Consider the following 19,335-nt stretch of genomic DNA (forward strand, 5'->3'; position numbering starts at 1 on the left):
CTCAGATTTATTAAAAGTACAAGTAGCAATACCACAACATGAAAATACTCTGTAAGTAGTAAGAGGCCTGTATTAAAGTTTTTACTTGAATAAAAGTACAAAATGATTGGCATCAATTATACTTACAGTATAACAGATTTTCTAAATCGCAATGCATATTTTCAATGCATATTATGCACATATGCAAGGGTTTAATTGGTTAATATTATTATTATTATATTTTTAAGATATTCTTTTGCCATTTTTTGCCTTTATTGATAGGGTACAGCTAGACAGGAAAGGGGGGGAGAGATTGGGGGAAGACATGCGGCAAAGGCCAACAGGCTCGGGACTCGAACCTGCGACATGCCGTCAGGCTGGATTACCGGCCTAGGTGCCTGGACCGCTCAGCCACGGCCCAGGCCGGTAATATATTAGTTTTGAAATAGTATGGCATCCAATATGACTATCAGCATACGCGAGACATCCCAACTGAGGTTCAACTAATTGATTCAGTATGTTTTTTCACTTGTCTGTCATTATACTTAAAAAGAATGTCATTCACTGCTAATAGGACAGTAGCTGTTCAGTTGATCTGCACAGATTAGTGCAGTGGTTTTCAAACAGTGGTCTGAGGACCACCTTGAGGGGGTTCCAGGTGGTCCCCAGCTCTATCAAACTCAATTCAATGTTAATATTATTCTAAGTGACAAGTCACATTTATGTAATTGACTACATACCCCCAACCTTCAGAGAAACAGCACTATGAGATGTAACCAAACCAACATATCAAATGGAGCTATTGCACAAATGGAACACCTCACATTGTTCATGTTCTCCATATATTACAGATGGGATTGTCTTCCTTCTACACATGTACATTATAAACCTATCATCCACAAGCATGCAATTCAGACAAGATTATAAGATTGAAAACAATATTTCTAGTCTGGATTCATTCAACAAGGGCAATACGAAATTATGAATGTCAAGAAAGACAAGAGTAATTACACAATTACTTTAACATGAGCAAAAAATGTAAAAACTATTATTTGCCAAATGACTAATTAAGTGACATCCACCACTGACTGAGGTAGGTGGATGTGTTCTAATCTAGACATGTTCTAGGTATGTGTTCTGTGAATCCTGCATAATTGATACTGCTCTACAATGGCATATCCTAGTACTGACAAGTCTGACATTGTTCCATTCTCAATACTTACAAGGCTAATAGGGAATGGGATGTACAGTAAACGTAGTGGCCTTTCTACAGTATAGTACAATGTATCTCTGTGTGTGTGTGTGTGTGTGTGTGTGTGTGTGTGTGTGTGTGTGTGTGTGTGTGTGTGTGTGTGTGTGTGTGTTATATACCACAGGTGGTATATAACTATACTGTACTACATAGAGAATCTTACTGTCTTTAAACATCCATACGCAACATCACCCTATCATAAACAGCAGCACCCTTTATATTTATATTACACTGTCTCATCTTATACACAAAAAGCAGAGTTTATGGGAGTGAGACAGAAGGACAGTAATTGGGATACTTCTATCAATGAGAGTACAGTAATCAGGTCCTACTTTGTGTATGCTGGTGCAACCCAGTAAGGGTTCTCCTCTGCCTCTTTGGCGTGGCGTAGGATGGCTTCCCTAGGATTGCTGTCGTCCGCTTTACAGACAGAGTGCCACCATGAGCTGCCCCTCGACCACCCCGACCTGTTGGTGCACAAGAACACTGGATTACAAAGACAAACACATAGAAACCAACAAACAAAACAAACGTCAATGACAGGCAACAGATCATTTTGTTGCGTGAAACAGAGCACAGATAAGGGCTAGACCTTTGAGTCACTAGGGAGTAGACTCTAGTCTACTCCCTAGAGAGACCTCTTTCCATAGCTTATGAGCATCTATCCAACCATCAAACATTATCTCACAATGTTGTAAAGCCATTTCACAAAGGAGATAAACAATTTGAAAATGGCCTTTCATCTAAAAACCACTGTTCTGCCCTGTATACAAGTAGGCCAAATGTCTTCTCCATACATACAGTAAACCATACAGTCACTATTGAAATCTAATCTAGTCTTTAATCTTTATGTCCTTGTCTCAACTTCAACAAATCATTCCGTTCCTTCCAGTACATACAATAATACATGTTTTATTCTTCTTCCTTGCTTTGAAAGAAATAACAAATAAAATTCAAAAACTATTCACAAACGAAACAGCAGCACAAAACCAGCTGGGATACATTTGGGAGGAAATGTTGTCTGGAACCTCAGCTTATTGAACAAGGTTCAAGCCACGTGCATGTGCACGCGCTCGTGTGTGCGTGTGCACGCACGCACAGTACGCATAAGCAGACTGGACATGAGGTAACAAAGGAAGTGGTCAATAGTCATTATAGCAGCATGGTCCAACAGTTAGGAAAAATCATTTTCAAACATCAAGCGGTTATACAGCAGTAAAACTTACTAAAGTTGCTAGCATCACTGCTGCAGCAGTGAATAAAGACTGAGCTAGGTGTTACATCTGTTGAGCATCAAACACACAGGAGAAAATTACAATTTAGATCCAGAGTGACTTACAGTAAGCAAGTCCCCCCCCCCCCCCCCCCTCATCCACAAAATCTAATTTCCATGTGGCTGTCTAGGGCAGGGGTTCTCAACGTTTTTGGCCGGGGACCCCCGGAAATGCTTTGGCAATGTCTCGGGACCCCCGCCCCGCCCCCTCCCGACCCCCAATATAAATTGACTGCTACAATAACCTTAAACCATTTTGGGCGGGAACCCCTTTTGGTGTTTTAAGCATTGTTATAATTTAGCTATTGAAAAATAGCAGATCTACAAGCTCATAGCGCGCCACCGAGTGGCGCGCTACGAGCTTGTAGGTCTGCTATTTTTGAATAATCGTGAAAATAAAAATTTAAAAAAAAACTTTATTTATTTTTTTTTGAAAATAATTTGGGGACCCCCTAAAATATTTTGGCAACCCCCCCGAGGGGTCGCGACCCACGGGTTGAGAACCCCTGGTCTAGGGCCACGCACAGCAAGCAGCATGATGTTACTTGTCATCAGGTCTACCATTGAGCCTGTCACACATGATTAGGATACATCTTAAACCGAGTGCAGGACATAACTGTTATAATAGGCAGGCCTTTGGCCGATTGGGGCGGAGCAACACGAAAAACCAAACACATTCTACCATACAATTGTGAAAACTGTACGTCCTTCTGTCTGTCTGCATCCATTTTTCTCCTCAATAGGCTGGCCAATCAATCTGAAATGTATTGCACATGGGCATTGAGTGTTAGCATATGCAGGGACTGACGAGGCAGATTGTTCTCCAGACAGGGACTGACGAACCAGAAATGTTCCATTTCCGAAATGTAAGCTGTTTGTTAACTTTGTTGCCAAGTCTGTGCAGAATCGTGACATCCGATTCCCCTGATGTCTGCATGTAGTTGGGACGCACACATCCCTAGGTATGGACTAGTTATAGTATATACACTATAGTCATTTCAACAACTTAACGTCTCTATACTAAACTAATACTTTGTTGACCGTGGTTGACTCTGCGCTTGGTCCGCTCTTTTTTCCCCTAGAGCAAATGTCTTCCCGGAAAATAGCTGATTCTAAAGACTCACATCACCCCCCCCCCCCCCCCCCCCCCCCCCCCCTAGAATAGGGATGCAAGGGTTCAAGAGGTTGTATAAAATACAAAGCTGTGTTAGACTGATACAAGAATACAGAAATCCCAAATTCAGTCACATCCAACGGGTTGTCATCCTATCCCATTACGTCACACTAAACAATAGAATCCTCAGGGTTCATTTATCAATGTGTACACTCTCCGAGTTAAACACACATTGTAGGACACCATGAGGTGAACACACGTGGCCTGCATGCACACCCGCTGACCTCCAGCAGGCATCTCTCCTCTGTGTGTACACTTTCTGCCACAGTGGACACCAACAGGCTCATTACAACAACCATGTTTAGATTTAGACACTTACTCTGCTCCTCTTCACACACTTTGCTGAACACAACCACAATAGAGACTCCCAGCACTTTAACCTATGAGTGAGGTTGCCCTCAAGTGTGTGTGTGTGTGTGTGTGTGTGTGTGTGTGTGTGTGTGTGTGTGTGTGTGTGTGTGTGTGTGTGTGTGTGTGTGTGTGTACCCACTTGTATTACTTTATTAGTGAGGGCCAAATGTCCCCCCCAAGAATACTGTACCACCAGGTAGTAGAATTTGAGAAATAGACATTGTAAAATATTTTCCAGGTTTGCACCGGTGTCGTCACCAAAGGTTGTCGATCCACAAGCTCATGTCTCTGTGGAGAGCTTGTAGATCTACAAGCTCATGTCTCTGTGGAGAGCTTGTAGATCTACAAGCTCATGTCTCTGTGGAGAGCTTGTAGATCTACAAGCTCATGTCTCTGTGGAGAGCTTGTAGATCTACAAGCTCATGTCTCTGTGGAGAGCTTGTAGATCGGGAAGTTTTTGTGTACGACACATACTAAGTATAACTCAGGCGTCAGGGTTATGTTGACGTCCTCAGCCTCACAAGTATAGTAATACGTGTGTGTGTGTGTGTGTGTGTGTGTGTACTCTGCTCTTATCCTCAGGGGTTACAAAGAGACACTTTAGTAAAGGGCTAGATAAAGTGATTTTCCATTCAGGAGCCATGTTGTCACCGCTCAGTGTTAATTCCTCCCCTATACGCTACATTAAGCAAAAAGGTTACTGTTAACAGATTCCCTCGCGTTTCTCAATGGGCCGTCGCTTGCTTCCCGTCCCCTCTAATTTTCCAGGGCCGGGGTATCAAGTGCGTCACTCAGCGCCCATGGCCTTACTTCACACCCGGCTGGTGTGGCTTGAAATCACATGACGTATGAAAAGGCTATAGTGGCCCAAACAATCAGTGGGGTCCGACTCGTGCCTGGGAGCCAATCAGAGAACCATTGTGGGCAGCTGTGCTGCTCCTATAGGTTCACCAGCCTGGGAAGAGTGTGCAGGCCACGCACGGAAGAGATGACAGCCTCGTGCATCGATCATATGACAGGCAAGGAGGAGAAGAGACAATACAGTGTGTGAGTGTGTGTGTGTGTGTGTGTTCACAATGATCACGCCAATGAGAGTGGAAGAGGTGGCTGTCCCCGGCGTGATCTGGATACCTCGTGGCCGACGCATGGCACGGTGCGCTGCGGCTGCCCATCCACACATTCAGAATCACTATGATTTTTTATTGTCGCATCACATTTCAAGTAAGGTGGGTGAAATTCTTGGTTGTGCAGGCTCATCATTGCAGTTAAAAAATATATATAGAGAGAAGAGCATAAAGTGCTTAATATATATATGACTAATGTGTAGTTTACCTTTCTGGGGTTGGGGTGGGGGGGGTTGTTTTTGCTGTTTTTTTTCTTTCTTTTTTAGTTTGTCTTGTCTTGTTTAAAAAGAAAAAGAAAATCATGATTCTGTAATTCATTGTCTGCATTATCATTAAATAAATCTTTAAAAAAAAAATATATATATATATATATATATATATATATGACTAATCTTGGCATGATTCAATGTGAGTGCATACAAATAAATAAAAAGATTGTGAATGTACAAATATAAAGGAGTCCCTATTAAAACAAACACATTCAGTTCAGTCTGTGACTGCGCAGTGTCACCAGACTTAAATCTTGTTCAGCAGCTGACAAGTAGAAACTGACTCTGGTGAGTCTGGTGGTACTGCTTCCGATTTTCCGGTAACGTTTGCCTGGCCGTGGGTGCGCCAACGGATTGAACAGGCTATGGCTGGTGGTTGTTGTCCCTGATGATGCTTTCAGCCTTAGCCACACAATATGTCTCTTGTGTATTTCATTGAAGGGGGGGGGGGGGGGGGGGGGTTGGGGGCTCCCCTCCCACGATGCACTGCGCTGTTCTCACCACACTCTCTGCAGTGCTTTGCGTTCCGCGGTGGTGCAGTTTCCGAACCAGTCAGTGGTGCCGCTTGTCAGAACACTCTCGGCCAACATTCTCAGCCATGTGAAACGCTCTGAACAGCGCTGCATGCCTCACAAGGCCCTTGGGTTGAGAGATAAAAGTATGTGCGTGCTATATGTGTAAAAAAGAAAAGGGTGATTCCGCCACAATGTACTTTATTCTATGTGAGAAAGGTAATTAATTTTCTGTGCATCAAGGTCCAATGTTCCCATCCTGCAGTATTGCTCAGTAGTATAGTGGTCACGTGCACCTTTCATTTAATACAGTCTGTCATACAGGAGCAGATGAAGCCCCAATGAGCAGATTGGTTTGTGACTCAAGGTGGACAAAACTGCTCAAGTGTCCTTGAGAGAGGCACTTAGCCTAAATTGCTCCAGTAATTGTTCGTTGACATAAATGGGTAATGTGTGAAATTACATACATTGCCCAGCGAGGTAGACCAATGATCTAAGATCATAAGGTGATTCTTTGGTACCTCCATATGGACCGTTTGAGATCAAAAGTTAATGTGATGACATGGGTCTAACAAATAAAAGTGTGTGTGTGCGTGCGTGCGCAAGAGAGAGATATCTTGCATGTGTATGTGGGCCCACACGTGTGCAATAACTTAATAATAATAATAGGACTTAGGTTATCACACAGTTTAGAAATGCTGCCGTTATGCCAATTCGTGAATTCCCTCACACTTGTATGTAGTGTTTTCACTATTGACTCCTACTGGTTCACCTGCCAATATGGAGCTTCACCTGCAGGGTGTGGCAGGCTGGCAACACACCCTATTCCTCACATTTCAACACCCCCGCTGACAGGCAGGCGCCTTGCCAGCCAGTAGGAGTTGCTGGTGCACCGCCGACAACGATGAACCTCCCCGCCCGTCTTCCCTGCTGTAAACACAGCCAATTGTGCTCGTATGGACACCAGGACAAGCCGGATGCTCTCTGAAAGATTCAAAATGTCTAGTCTCCTTGGTGGTGGACAGGAACCTTACCCCTGTGCCACCCAACCGAGACAATTATCTAGGACTGAAAAGGAATGTACAATGCCAGGGACGTTAACTGTATCTGTGGCTTTTGCCCGTGTCATAGTAAACTATGTACTGTAAGCCATGATCAGGGTCAGCTTTGGATGCCACAAGCAGACATCACTCTGATCTAATAGACGCAATGAGACCGATATCCATGACTTAAAGCTGTGTTCATGTACAGTAACTAAGCATTTTCTTTAGATTGGAGGATATTTAGAGGGGAGGCAATAGTTTTGAGCAGCTCTTGTGTTAGATTCCTCTATTGTTGCTAAAGTCTGATTTATGCTTGGTTGCATGATGTGTTGCTCACCGAAAATAGCCGATCTACAAGCTCACATTGTGTCACAATGCATCGCGATGCAACGCATTGTGTGAGATTGTAGATGTGCCATTTCTGGTCAAGTATGCATTAAGCCTAGTATTAAGCATTGTGGGTCAGATTCGCTGGCTCGTTGACGGCTTTCTGTAGCTCTACTGATTATTGTCACAGTATTTTAAGTATTCTATGCAATGACCCAGGGGTATAGTGGCGGAGGTACAGTGCGGATCAGTCCCAGTATGTTCTGCTGCACTCCTTGACTATATTTGGATGTTAGGATGAGGGCTGGATCCCTCAGTCTGTGTGTGACAGATGGCCCACTGCCAATAGGCAAATGTGACCACATTTCTCATCCAGAGGTGCGTGTGTGTGCGTGTGTATGTGTAGGATTTTTGTGTGAGAGAAGAGTGAGGTATCGTGTGTGCATGTGGGGTGTGAGGTTATGGTGGTGGGGGGACTAGTGCTGGGGGGGGAGAGGATCGTTGGGGGTGGGTCAGGCTGCGATTGGGATGTCCAGAGAGTGTGACCGGGCGAAAGCTGCTTAACGCCCCAGCTGTTCAGCTCCCCACGGCCTCTCCAGTGGAAGAGTTTCAACCACAAACAACTACAGTATGTACACACACGCTTATGTTTTCATAGTTATTTACATGAACACACGCTTCAATAACAGACCGCACGTCGCACAAGGTTAGCATCTCTTTGATGACAGATGATGGTTAATCTGTTCCATAGGTCATGTGGTAACTATAATTGGTGATTTAGAAAGATCTAGTAAATGTACCAAACAGGGTGGTAATCCTCCCATTATAGCCTACACATTAAAACCCTCAGTGCTAATTCAACTCTCTGAGAGTGTGAAAATGGACCCTTATGGGTCTGGTTTTACAATCTAGATTACAGCAGAGATACACTTTGGAAGACGTTTTGGTAGAAGTTTGGGTTGATTGAGATATGCGTGAGATATCTTGAATAGATGAAACAGGTCTCAAAGTTTTTAATACATAAATTAACTCAAACAAAGGTGATTTTGCCAATGAATTACAAAATCCAACAGTGTTATATTTTAGGTATACTATCATCATTTCTAACATGCACAACACTTATAATTAACGGAGCAACTACTGAAGATATCTCAGTAGTGAACACAATTTGCCGGCCACTGCTACAGAGCTGACAATGAGGTTATATCTTCTCTTCTTCTCTAGAGTCCTGCCTCAAAGACCAGAGGTAAAAAACTGTCGTTCCCTGATGTCATCGCTAGGGACACATGCATCAGTAAGCAGGAACTGGGGGGTGGCAATGAAGGACCGGGAAGTCTGGCGTAGCATTGTGAAATCCATGATCTCGACAGCGGTCGAAAAATTATGATGAGTGAGTAAGTATGAGTTACATCATGGCAAGGTAACTACACAACCCAAACCTCTACCAATGTTACATTTTGTGTATCATTTTCGCTGTGAGGTCCATAAATATTATGTTTTTAAAATATACAATAAGTGACTTAATAATTGCAAAAGTAAACGTGTTACCCAGGGGGAGAGTACAGCAAACACTGCTGACCTTTGAGAGATCTGCTAAGTACTTGTCATGAAGATATACTGTACACGGTAGTGCATTCCTAATGCCCACCTATGCCAACACGAAAGGTTATCTGTGTACTTACAGTATGGTTTTACACTGTAGCACAGGTTGTGCACAATGCATGTGTATTGTGAATGTGTGTTTTTTTGTGTGTCATAAACTAGCATACCCCTTGTATTGTTGCTTCCCAAATGGATTAATGGATAATGTGTTATAACCACTGGTTCTCGGGTTTGGGGACCCTCAGGGGTCCTTGGGGGAGGGGGGGGGCGGATTCCAACCGGACCCTAGCTAAATGTTTGATAGTTAGTTAGGAACCAAATGAACCCTTATGGATCTGGAAGTCAGAGAGTCCGTTTTGGTTTCATTTGTACTCTCAGCGTTCAAATAACAGTGAAGATTGGGGTCCCAGAGATCGTATAAAATGGGGGACTGTGATCTAATCTATATCAAACTGGGGGTTCTTTAACTTTAAAAAAAAAAAAAGGTTGAGAAATACTGTTATAAACAGTCCGTCAGGGTTGCTAAAGTAACATGGGCCATCTATCACTACCAAGGCAGAGCAGGGGCAATGGTTAGGAATTCTGCTCCACTCCAGAGGCACTCAATCACACCCGATATACAGTAACGCTTACATACATAGCACAGCACAACTCAAGCGAAACAATTACATTGGAAGTTTTGAACACATTCAATCTGTGGTTCTCAAACTTTTTCATGTCGAGGATGTATTTGGCCCCATAAGAGAAGATTTGTCAAAAGTGTGTGTGTGACACCAGCGCACAGCTAAATATAAAAGCATTATGGCTAACTTTAAGCATTCTCACTACAAGGAGTTAAGATACCTTTTTTGTTTTAAATTAAAACGTTAAAAAAGCGATATAAGGAGGATATATTCCACGCTGTTCTAAAGGGGTCAGCGTCCTTAAATGGCTTTTTAACGTTTGCATTTTGTAACATTATGCCCAAGAAACAATAAAAGCATTTTAACTATACAGTATCATTGGCTTGCTGTGAGTGTGCTTGAAGTTAACCAGAAAGTTATTAACAGTTTTAGCCCACTCCAGCCGATTTGCCTAAAAATACCATAGCCTCACCAGAAATAGGGCTGCTCGCTAGTCATTCAGCGCATGTTTACACGGTGGGAAACACTGTTTACACTTCCAGTCCACAAAATTACATCACATCGTGGAGGAGGAAACTTTGATCAGTTATGTCTGATTTATATTTGATTGCGTGCTGTGTCGCACACACCAAAAATAACCGATTTACAAGCTCAAAGCGTGAAGCACCACGACACGCTGTGAGTTTGGAAATCTGCAATTTTTGGCACTGGCAAACATTCAAGTATAATAAGTGCCAGTGTATAAATCAGCCTTTAGTTCTTCAGTAGCAGCCTCAAAATCCAAAAGTTGAAAATGCCACAGGCCATTGTGAATTTAGAGGCAAATAAAATAACAGGTTTTTGGCTAATATACTTATTATGAAACAAAGTTATGCAGTATTCACAGGACAACACGCACAGCTGTGTTCCTTGGTTAGCTGCTATAGTGACTTTAGCCAAATATGCACTGCTGATGACAGAGTTGCTACACAAGCCAAGTGACTGCAGCCGTAGAAAGGAGAATCCTAGGCTTAACACTTTAGCTACACATGGTTGAGTGGAAACATCCATTGAAGATCTGTAATTAAACTATCTCTCTGGACCCACAGACTATTATGTCCAGCCAAATTTACTTGGTGCAGGCATGGCCAAGTTGGCCTGCTTGGCTACAAGCAGTGGCGATTCTCTCCATGGATATTACAACATAATAAGCCACACCAAGAGACTCTTTCGCACCTTGGCTACTCCTAGTGTCGAAGGATGAAAGACCAACTTTCCCATCAAAGGTTCCCTTCAAGAGCGTGGCACGGGGAGAGGCAGCTCACTGTTTGAGAGTCATCAAGCGTGAGATGTTAAGTGTAGCATGAGCGAACATCAATACGCTATAACACCACACCATCCACCATAATCTTAAAGCTTATGGAATACTCACTGTGTCTCGCCCTCAGTGTAATTCACATCGTACAGTATGTTACTTTTCAGTAAATGCAAAACAATGGATTGCAAGGGATCCAATGGTGCATTTATATAGCGCCTTTATTCAAAGCACTTTACAATGTGTAACAATGTGTACAATAGAAAGATGAAATACGGAGATACACGCACACGCACACACACACACTCATATCAGGGCTGAAATTCTCAATAAGCCTCCTTTTGAACTCCAGCCAACAGCTCAGTGCTGTGTGAGTCAGGAAGGTCTCACCTGGTTCCTGCCCTTCAGATGGACTAAGATAAGCCCAAGAGTGCTTTGAGTATTTAACAAACAAGCCTAAAACAGCCTCCACTCCCAAGCGTACCTCAGGATCCAGGTCTGGGGTTATATAGACTGTTTAGGTAGAAATGATTGGTGGCTGTTCCTTTCACTCGCCCGCCTGATGCACCACTTCATAAAGACTGCACTTAAATTCTTAGGCCATCGGAGAGGCAGACGGTTGATGTAAACCTAGTAAATAGCTCATTCATCAAGTCTCCAGAGTACATGTCACCCAGAAATAAATGATTTGCTGCAAAAACAAACCTTTACCACCCCAAAGTCAGACTTTATGGCATTGGCATTTGGCAAGGTTGCCAGAGTCACCCATTAAAGTACTGTATATGCCTTTTTCACAAACACAGATGGAATACTTTCGCTCTGCCTTAGAGGCATGCATTTTTCTTCCAAATGCCAGCAATGGTAAGAACTATACACATATTAATTTTTTTTCGATTCTCTGAAACTGTTGGTCCAATCGGTTTCCGAGTTATGCCCAACGACATACACACACACACACAGAGGAATCCGTTAATAAATAAGAAGATATTGACTGAACCCAAGATATTGTCAATACTATTAATGGATCCCTTTCAGTGATAAACTACAGTAGCTAGCGCTTCAGAATATATTATGACAAAAATAATAATTATGGCAGTCACAATAAAAGGTCCTAAACCTTTATACAGAAACTATGGGTTTTATGCATATGCAGAAACAAGTGTTCATAGTGGCCCGGAACAAACTGTTCAATCTAAGGCCATTGATTTGATAAGAAAGCATGGAATGTATTCAATTCTAGTTTAATGTAATATCAGGCCCTTTCACTTTACCTCAATGTTACATCACGGCACAATGTTTACTCTGCACCACTCCGAGATACCAGGCTCTCCTATCAGTAAATATGAGCTTATCTCTTGAGTTTGCAGAGCATAGACTCCATAAGTATGTACTGACAGCCAGGGCTTACACTCATATAACCTGAACCGGGTTGGTACTGTGTAATGCAAGAAAACACAATTCTCCTTGATTTTTCTAACTCTTTTTTTCCACCCAATGTCAATTGTCTAATGTAGCCTAATCCTGGGCACTAAACTCAAGTTCAAGACGCATCTTTTCACCTGAGAGGGGGGGGGGGGGGGGGGGGGGAGTTTCCCTGTTGTAACGTGTGGAAGGAACACGTTATTCCAACCAGTTGCCAGGGGGAGGCAGTACAGAGAACAGTACTACTGCATGTTTTTGTGAAGGTACGTTCCCTAGGGGCCGGGGTCACCACCATGCCATCTTGTGGTGGACATCTCATAATCTGAAAAATTTACCAAGTCTTCTCTGTACGTACGTCTGTAATCCGCATAACTCAAACAGTTTGCCCCACCGCCTTCAAATTCGACACACGCGTTCCACACCCCCACAGGGAGTGCAGTGCCTGGTGTCGAGTCCGTCGGATTGCCGGTTGTCCAGAACCAGCACAAACACATCTGCCTGGGCTCTGGACCTGATCACGCCTGTATCTCCATATATGGAGCTGGCCTGTTCTGACATCATTCCGTCATACTCCATATTTGGGCATGCCTGACAAAGAACTCCATATCTGGGCATAAAAGGGACACAGACAAAATAACTGGGTGGGGTGCATTTCCAGCTTGCATCTTTCCAAGGAAGCCAGTGGCTCCCGATGCCGACGGCCTTTGCCGCATGTGGTGTGTCTCCCCCCCCCCCCCCCATCTCTCTCCCCATTTCCTGTCAGATTACTTTCAACCTATCTGTAACGAAGTGAGGCAAAGGATTTACTCTTAATTTTATAGCAAGACTACGCCACCTTGAAATATTCAAGGACATGAATGAATACCAGTAATTGTAAATTGGGTTCCCCACATAACAATTCGAAACAAGGGCTTGAGACAAGTTCCCCCAAACACAAGGAGGTATTTAATTAAATATAAACAACTTTACAATGTTTATTATATTCCTAATTAAAAGTATTAAAAGCTTTTTTTCACAATATTTGTCATCCGACAAAATACGGACACTTTTATCCGTGTACGGACATGTTGGTGACCCCTAGCCTGGCTAATAAGCCAGACTCAAATCACACTGTCGTGTGGTATTTGAGTCTGGAGATGCTGTGTATGGATCTTGTTTCCCGGGGGGGCGTGTTCAAACATTTTCTCTTTGACGCAATTGGTTAGAGCTACTGTCAGTCAAAGGTCTCAAGCATTGAACGTCACTGTACCAAAGCCCGCCCATATTGCATACCGTGTCCCGATTGGCCACACCAGTTCTCTGGTGTAGGAAATGGGCGTACAATTGAGCCTCTCCAGACCGTAATCCGCCGGCAGGCAATTTGTTTTGCCAACGGCTGATTCGGTCTGGCTTATTAGCCAGGCTAGGTGACCCCTGCCTATAGGGGACACGGGGAGAACATGCAAACTGCCTATAGGGGACACGGGGAGAACATGCAAACTGCACACAAGGTGTGACTTTATATATTGCCATGAGACGGGGAGAGGTGGTGGAGTTGGTTGCTTTAGCAGCATTGAGGGTCCAATAGGGTCCAATAGAGTTTGTTGTTTTGAAAATATTGAACCAATGAAAAGTAGTAAAAGGGTGCTTCGGACACACAGATGGCCATTGACATTGAAGGGAAAATTACATCATACGTCCATCCATCCATCTTCAACCGCTTATCCGTAGTCGGGTCGCGGGGGCAACAGCTCCACCAGAGTGTTCCAGAATTCCCTCTCCCTACGTCATATGTAGACGAGCAAATCGGCTAATCAATCACATGTCGGTGGGAGCGCGTGGCCAATAAGGGCACTTAAGCACTTGGCCAGAAGATATCAAAGCTCTACTGATTGGCCAGTATGAGATGATTTATGATGATGTACGATGACAAGAGCGCCCCTCACTTTACACGGGTGTGATTTTTAGAACTAAATTCAGTGCAGGAGCAGCCCGATGGGGATTTTCCACTAGACGTTTAAAAACCGCCAAGTGCAGGACAGCTACGATATCAGAGACGGTCTCGTAATGTACTATGAAAACTCCCCTCCATGTTTTTCTTCACTTTGTGGATGTTGAACTCTGCCATTGCAGTAACATAAAGACCTTTTCATGCTCCATCTCTTCAAAACAACATACGGTTCCCATTTCCTCCTCGAGCACTATGAGCTACGGACGACGTATACTCAACCATGAGCCCACCACCACGTATGATATAGTGGCACAATTACACCCTGTCCACACACTTTCTGTGAGGTTCTACTTTGGAGATTTACTTTGGCAAAGTCAGGTATCTGTCCGACAGCTGCTATTTTGTATTCCTCTGCTCCTACATGAAATATAAAGCTTATATATCATCTTAGCTTCCAAGCAGCTTCACAATTTCGCTATCAGCGTTAGATCATCATATCTACTGTTGATATTCTGTATACCCACTATATGCCCAATTACAGGTCATTGGTACATTATACATAATCTTGTTGCTGTCGGGAGGAAACCAAACCACCTAACTTTTTCTATTATTATTATTATTATTTAGGTTTTAGATTTTTTTTTTGCATAAATCAGTGCTATTAAACACCATTTACATCTGTGTGTTGTTTTGAAAATACTGAACCAATGCAAAGTAGTAAAAGGTGCTTCGGACAAACTCCATTGGACCCTCAATGCTGCTAAAGCATAGCCTGGCTAATAATCCAGACCAAATCAGCCGTTGGCAAAAAATAATTGCCTGCCTGGCCTATTAGCCAGGCTAGCTAAAGCAACCAACTCCACCACCTCTCCCCGTCTCATGGCAATATATAAAGTCACAACACCAACTTTGATGAGGCAGTATTGCTTTATCAAAATATACGTTTTTCTTCATTTCCTTTTGGAGTTAGGTGGTTTCTTCCCGACAGCAGAGATATATGCCTCAACCTCAATGTATCTATTACATGATCTATTACATGATACTTATGCCTATACATCTACTAGGCCGATGCCCATTGGGGAAGATGCCCGTTGGGAATGCATGCCCCTCCCATTATGCAATACCTGTTGTACCTGTTGTCAGACTACGTAGTTAGTGTATACATTAGAATATAATATATGTAATATATTATATTACACAAACTATGACGCCCCGCCCTTTGGGCGCCAGTATTTGGGGCCATGCTTGTCGGGACTGATGCGAGTCGTTCCATTTATAATCCTTGTCTCTGCTAATTCCCATCGGGTCCGCACAGCGGAAAATGTGTTCCATGTGGTTCTGTTTTCTGCATCTTCATCTGTGACTCCCCCTTTATCTGGCACCTTTATGTCGTGTCTCTCACCACATTCCATAAGCCGCTTCCTCTTCTCCTCTCACGTGGCAGTTCCATCTTCATCATCTTTCTCCCAATGTACCACTCCTTCATCTTGTCCAAACCATCTGAACCTTGCCTCTATTGCTTTATTATCCCCAAACCTGCTAACCTGGGATGATCCTCCAATGTAGTCATGTATGATCATGTCCCGCCTCCTCTGACCGTCCTCCAACTCTGCACAACACACATCCTTGGTTCCTCTGCGATACAACTGGCATGTTTTAAGTTGATCAGTCATCAGACAGTTCTCGAGATATCATGAGAAAAGGAGGCACTGGAGCAGCTCAGACAATTTCGGCCCTTACAGGGTACAGGTAAAAAGCGACAAAGTTCCGATGTTTCAGTTACATCTTCGTCAGGTCATGTAACTGAAACATCGAAACGTTGTCGCTTTTTACCTGTACCCTGTTAATAAAGTAAGGGCCGAAATTGTCTGAGCTGCTCCAATGCCTCCTTTTCTCATACCACCAGTCCTGCTTCTGAGATGCACCAGACTGGCCTGCCATAGGCTAGAGGCACGGTTGGAACTCCCTTCTGCAGTTCTCGAGATATGTTGGACACGGACGCGCGCACACGCACACACACTTTATGCTAACCAGGTCAGTCCAAATGTGCAGAGTTGACGACCAGGCCAGACTTTAAACAACGACTTCACCCAATCTTGTAATAGGTCCTCACTAATTATCATATTTGTCTACTCTGTGTCTCAGAGGAGGGCTGTGGAGAGTTCAGACACCCATCTAAGTATCATTGATGGGGAATACAAGTCAAACTGCAGGCTTTCCTAGAAAGTTAGCATGCTATTATGGAAGCCGTTGTTCTCGCATTCATAAAAAAGTGCCTAACAATGATGTCACTGGTAGGCAGGTTTCTGAAGTGTCTACAGCCCTCCTATGAGACACAGAGTAGGAGAAAAAAAAACACTTCAGTCAGGACAACTCGTGAATGAATAGAATATATTTTTATTGAATATAGAATTAATAGAAATATATTTATGATGGTTTGGCGATGAAATGTATCTGCTTTTATGTACTCTGAAAAAGCGCATCTCCAAACCATATAGGGACTCCGAATCCCCCATACATAAACAGGTGGTAGCTGGGGTGGTGGAGGGTGAGCAGCAGTGTTTGAGCAAGACAGCAGTAGTGAGAGCAGCAACAGCAGCATGACAGCAGCAAAAGCAAGCAGGAATGAGCAGTGCAAACTTTGAGATTAAATAGAGCGGTGGACGTGGAGCTGAGGCGGCCCAGCGGATGTTGAGTTCCCTGACAGAACTTGCTCTACACATGTCTGTGACGGGTGTGAAGTGAGGAGCGCCTGGTAATGTTTGTTTAAAGTGCTCTAAACTCAAATTAAAAGGCCTCATTCATACTAGGGGTGTGCTGAAATATCGATATGGCGATATATATCGATACGTCCTCCCGCGATAAATAATCGATATTGATTATTAAAATATCGAAAAGGAGGAAATTATAGCTAAAATAAAGCAAATCCCACTCTCAGATTCCACAGCAACCAGAAGTACTGAATTACTGGATGGTGATTTGTCCAAACAGCTTTGTGGGAATACAAATTGCAGAATGCATTTCCCCAGCAGTGGACAAGTCCACTGGTCCACTGGTGGTGTTTGTGAGGTATTATGATGAGGGTATGAGGCAAAGGTGGAGTTTATTGAGTATTCATTTAGTTTTTGAGTGGTGCAACCACTATAGACAGCTATGTGTGTGTCCCTCCCTGTGTCCGAGCACGGAAATAGCGTTTTTTCAGTTCCACGTATTTTGTAGCTGCAGATATCGTGATATATCGTTGATGAAATTGCATACAATATATCGATATATCGGAAATATCGCAATATATCGAATATCGTGATATTATCGTTATCGAGGGCCTAATATCGCGATATATATCGTATCGTGAGGTACCCATATCGTCCCACCCCTAATTCATACACTATGCAAACATGACCAATCCAAACTTTATTTAGATTTACTGTAATACTACCAGTTCATACACTAAGCAAACCTGACCAGTCCAAAAGCCTTTTCTTTCATATATTTTCATCATACGTTTTCTTTTTTTCTACATTTTTGAAAACGTTTTAGTTAACGGTTATGTCCCGAGACATTGCCAAAGCATTTCCGGGGGTCCCCGGCCAAAAACGTTGAGAACCCCTGATGTAAGTGACAACTGAACGGGATCAATAAAGGTCTCTCTATCTACAGTACATGGCTTACTAAGGAACATACCCTGGGCAGGCTTACTAAGGAACATACCCTGGGCAGGCTTACTAAGGAACATACCCTGGACAGGCTTACTAAGGAACATACCCTGGACAGGCTTACTAAGGAACATACCCTGGGCAGGCTTACTAAGGAACATACCCTGGGCAGGCTTACTAAGGAACATACCCTGGGCAGGCTTACTAAGGAACATACCCTGGGCAGGCTTACTAAGGAACATACCCTGGACAGGCTTACTAAGGAACATACCCTGGACAGGCTTACTAAGGAACATACCCTGGGCAGGCTTACTAAGGAACATACCCTGGGCAGGCTTACTAAGGAACATACCCTGGGCAGGCTTACTAAGGAACATACCCTGGACAGGCTTACTAAGGAACATACCCTGGACAGGCTTACTAAGGAACATACCCTGGGCAGGCTTACTAAGGAACATACCCTGGGCAGGCTTACTAAGGAACATACCCTGGACAGGCTGGCTCCTAACTATTGCCCTGGGCTAATGTTGTTCTTTTCATTGTTTGGCATAGCCTACTCTTTGACATCATGGCTATCCTTGATCATGTCAATATGTCACCACTGACAGGCAGAGCAACAACTGTTCTAAAACTGCAGATGAATAGAGGTCATATCCAGTGGTGGAAAGTAACTAAGTACATTTACAGTACTTAAGTACGTATGAATTTAAATACGATTTTTAAGTATTTGTAATTTAGTTGAGTATTTCCAATTCCCAATGCTTTTACTTCTACTTCACTACATTTTGGATCCAAATATTGTACTATTACTCCACTACAATTATTTGAAAACTTTAGTTAGTTACTATAGTTACTTTATAGATTTGGATAATTGTTACAAAACATTAACCACTTCAGCCCTATATACATTGCGGCCATTTGAAAATAGCAGATCTACAAGCTCACAATGCGTCACGATTTCAAAATATTTTTATACGTTTGAGAACTTGAGTACTTTCTACTTTTGATACCAACCAATACTTTTGTACATTTACTCAAGTACATTTTGAATTCTGGACTTTTACTTGTAGCGGAGTAGTTCTACATAGCAGTATTGATACTTTTACCTAAGTAAAACAATTGAGTACTTTTTCCACCACTGGTCATATTGACAATGCCAACTAACAGCCACAGCATCAGGGTAATTGGGGGCAGCACTTAAAATTATGAAAGTAATTTTGAGAATGGATGGTCATTTCTTTTCAACTGGTTTGAAGTTAGGGTTGTCAATACATTGTACGTACCCCTCCAATAGAGCGGCAACTATGATAAAAGTGCCTCACAATGATAAATAGAACTGATAAGTGGCAGCAAGTACAGTACAGTAAACCATTGTGGTGGTATTGGCAGCTCAGAGGTCTCCCTCACCTTGTAACTTGTGTTTGGTAACGTGTGTTTAAAAAAAAAAGTAAACTCATCTGACAATAGGCTAAAACAACCACGTACTAAAGCCGAGGGACTTTTTTCT

The 19,335-nt window shown here is 43.0% G+C and overlaps 1 protein-coding gene across 7 annotated transcripts in view; it reads right to left on the minus strand.

Annotated features, from left to right (window-relative positions):
- opn4xa (opsin 4xa) overlaps nt 1-19,335 on the minus strand; it is a 131,653-nt gene that overhangs the window by 81,277 nt on the left and 31,041 nt on the right. For 6 of the 7 annotated variants that reach the window (XM_079524922.1, XM_079524921.1, XM_079524924.1 and 3 more), the window contains one exon: nt 1,564-1,698. The gene's annotated coding sequence lies outside the window, so the exon portion shown is untranslated. The remainder of the gene's footprint in view (nt 1-1,563; nt 1,699-19,335) is intronic. The other variant, XM_079524923.1, reaches the window with a different exon arrangement.

The sequence above is a fragment of the Electrona antarctica genome (assembly GCF_951216825.1).
Source record: "Electrona antarctica genome assembly, chromosome: 16".
Taxonomy (NCBI): domain Eukaryota; kingdom Metazoa; phylum Chordata; class Actinopteri; order Myctophiformes; family Myctophidae; genus Electrona; species Electrona antarctica.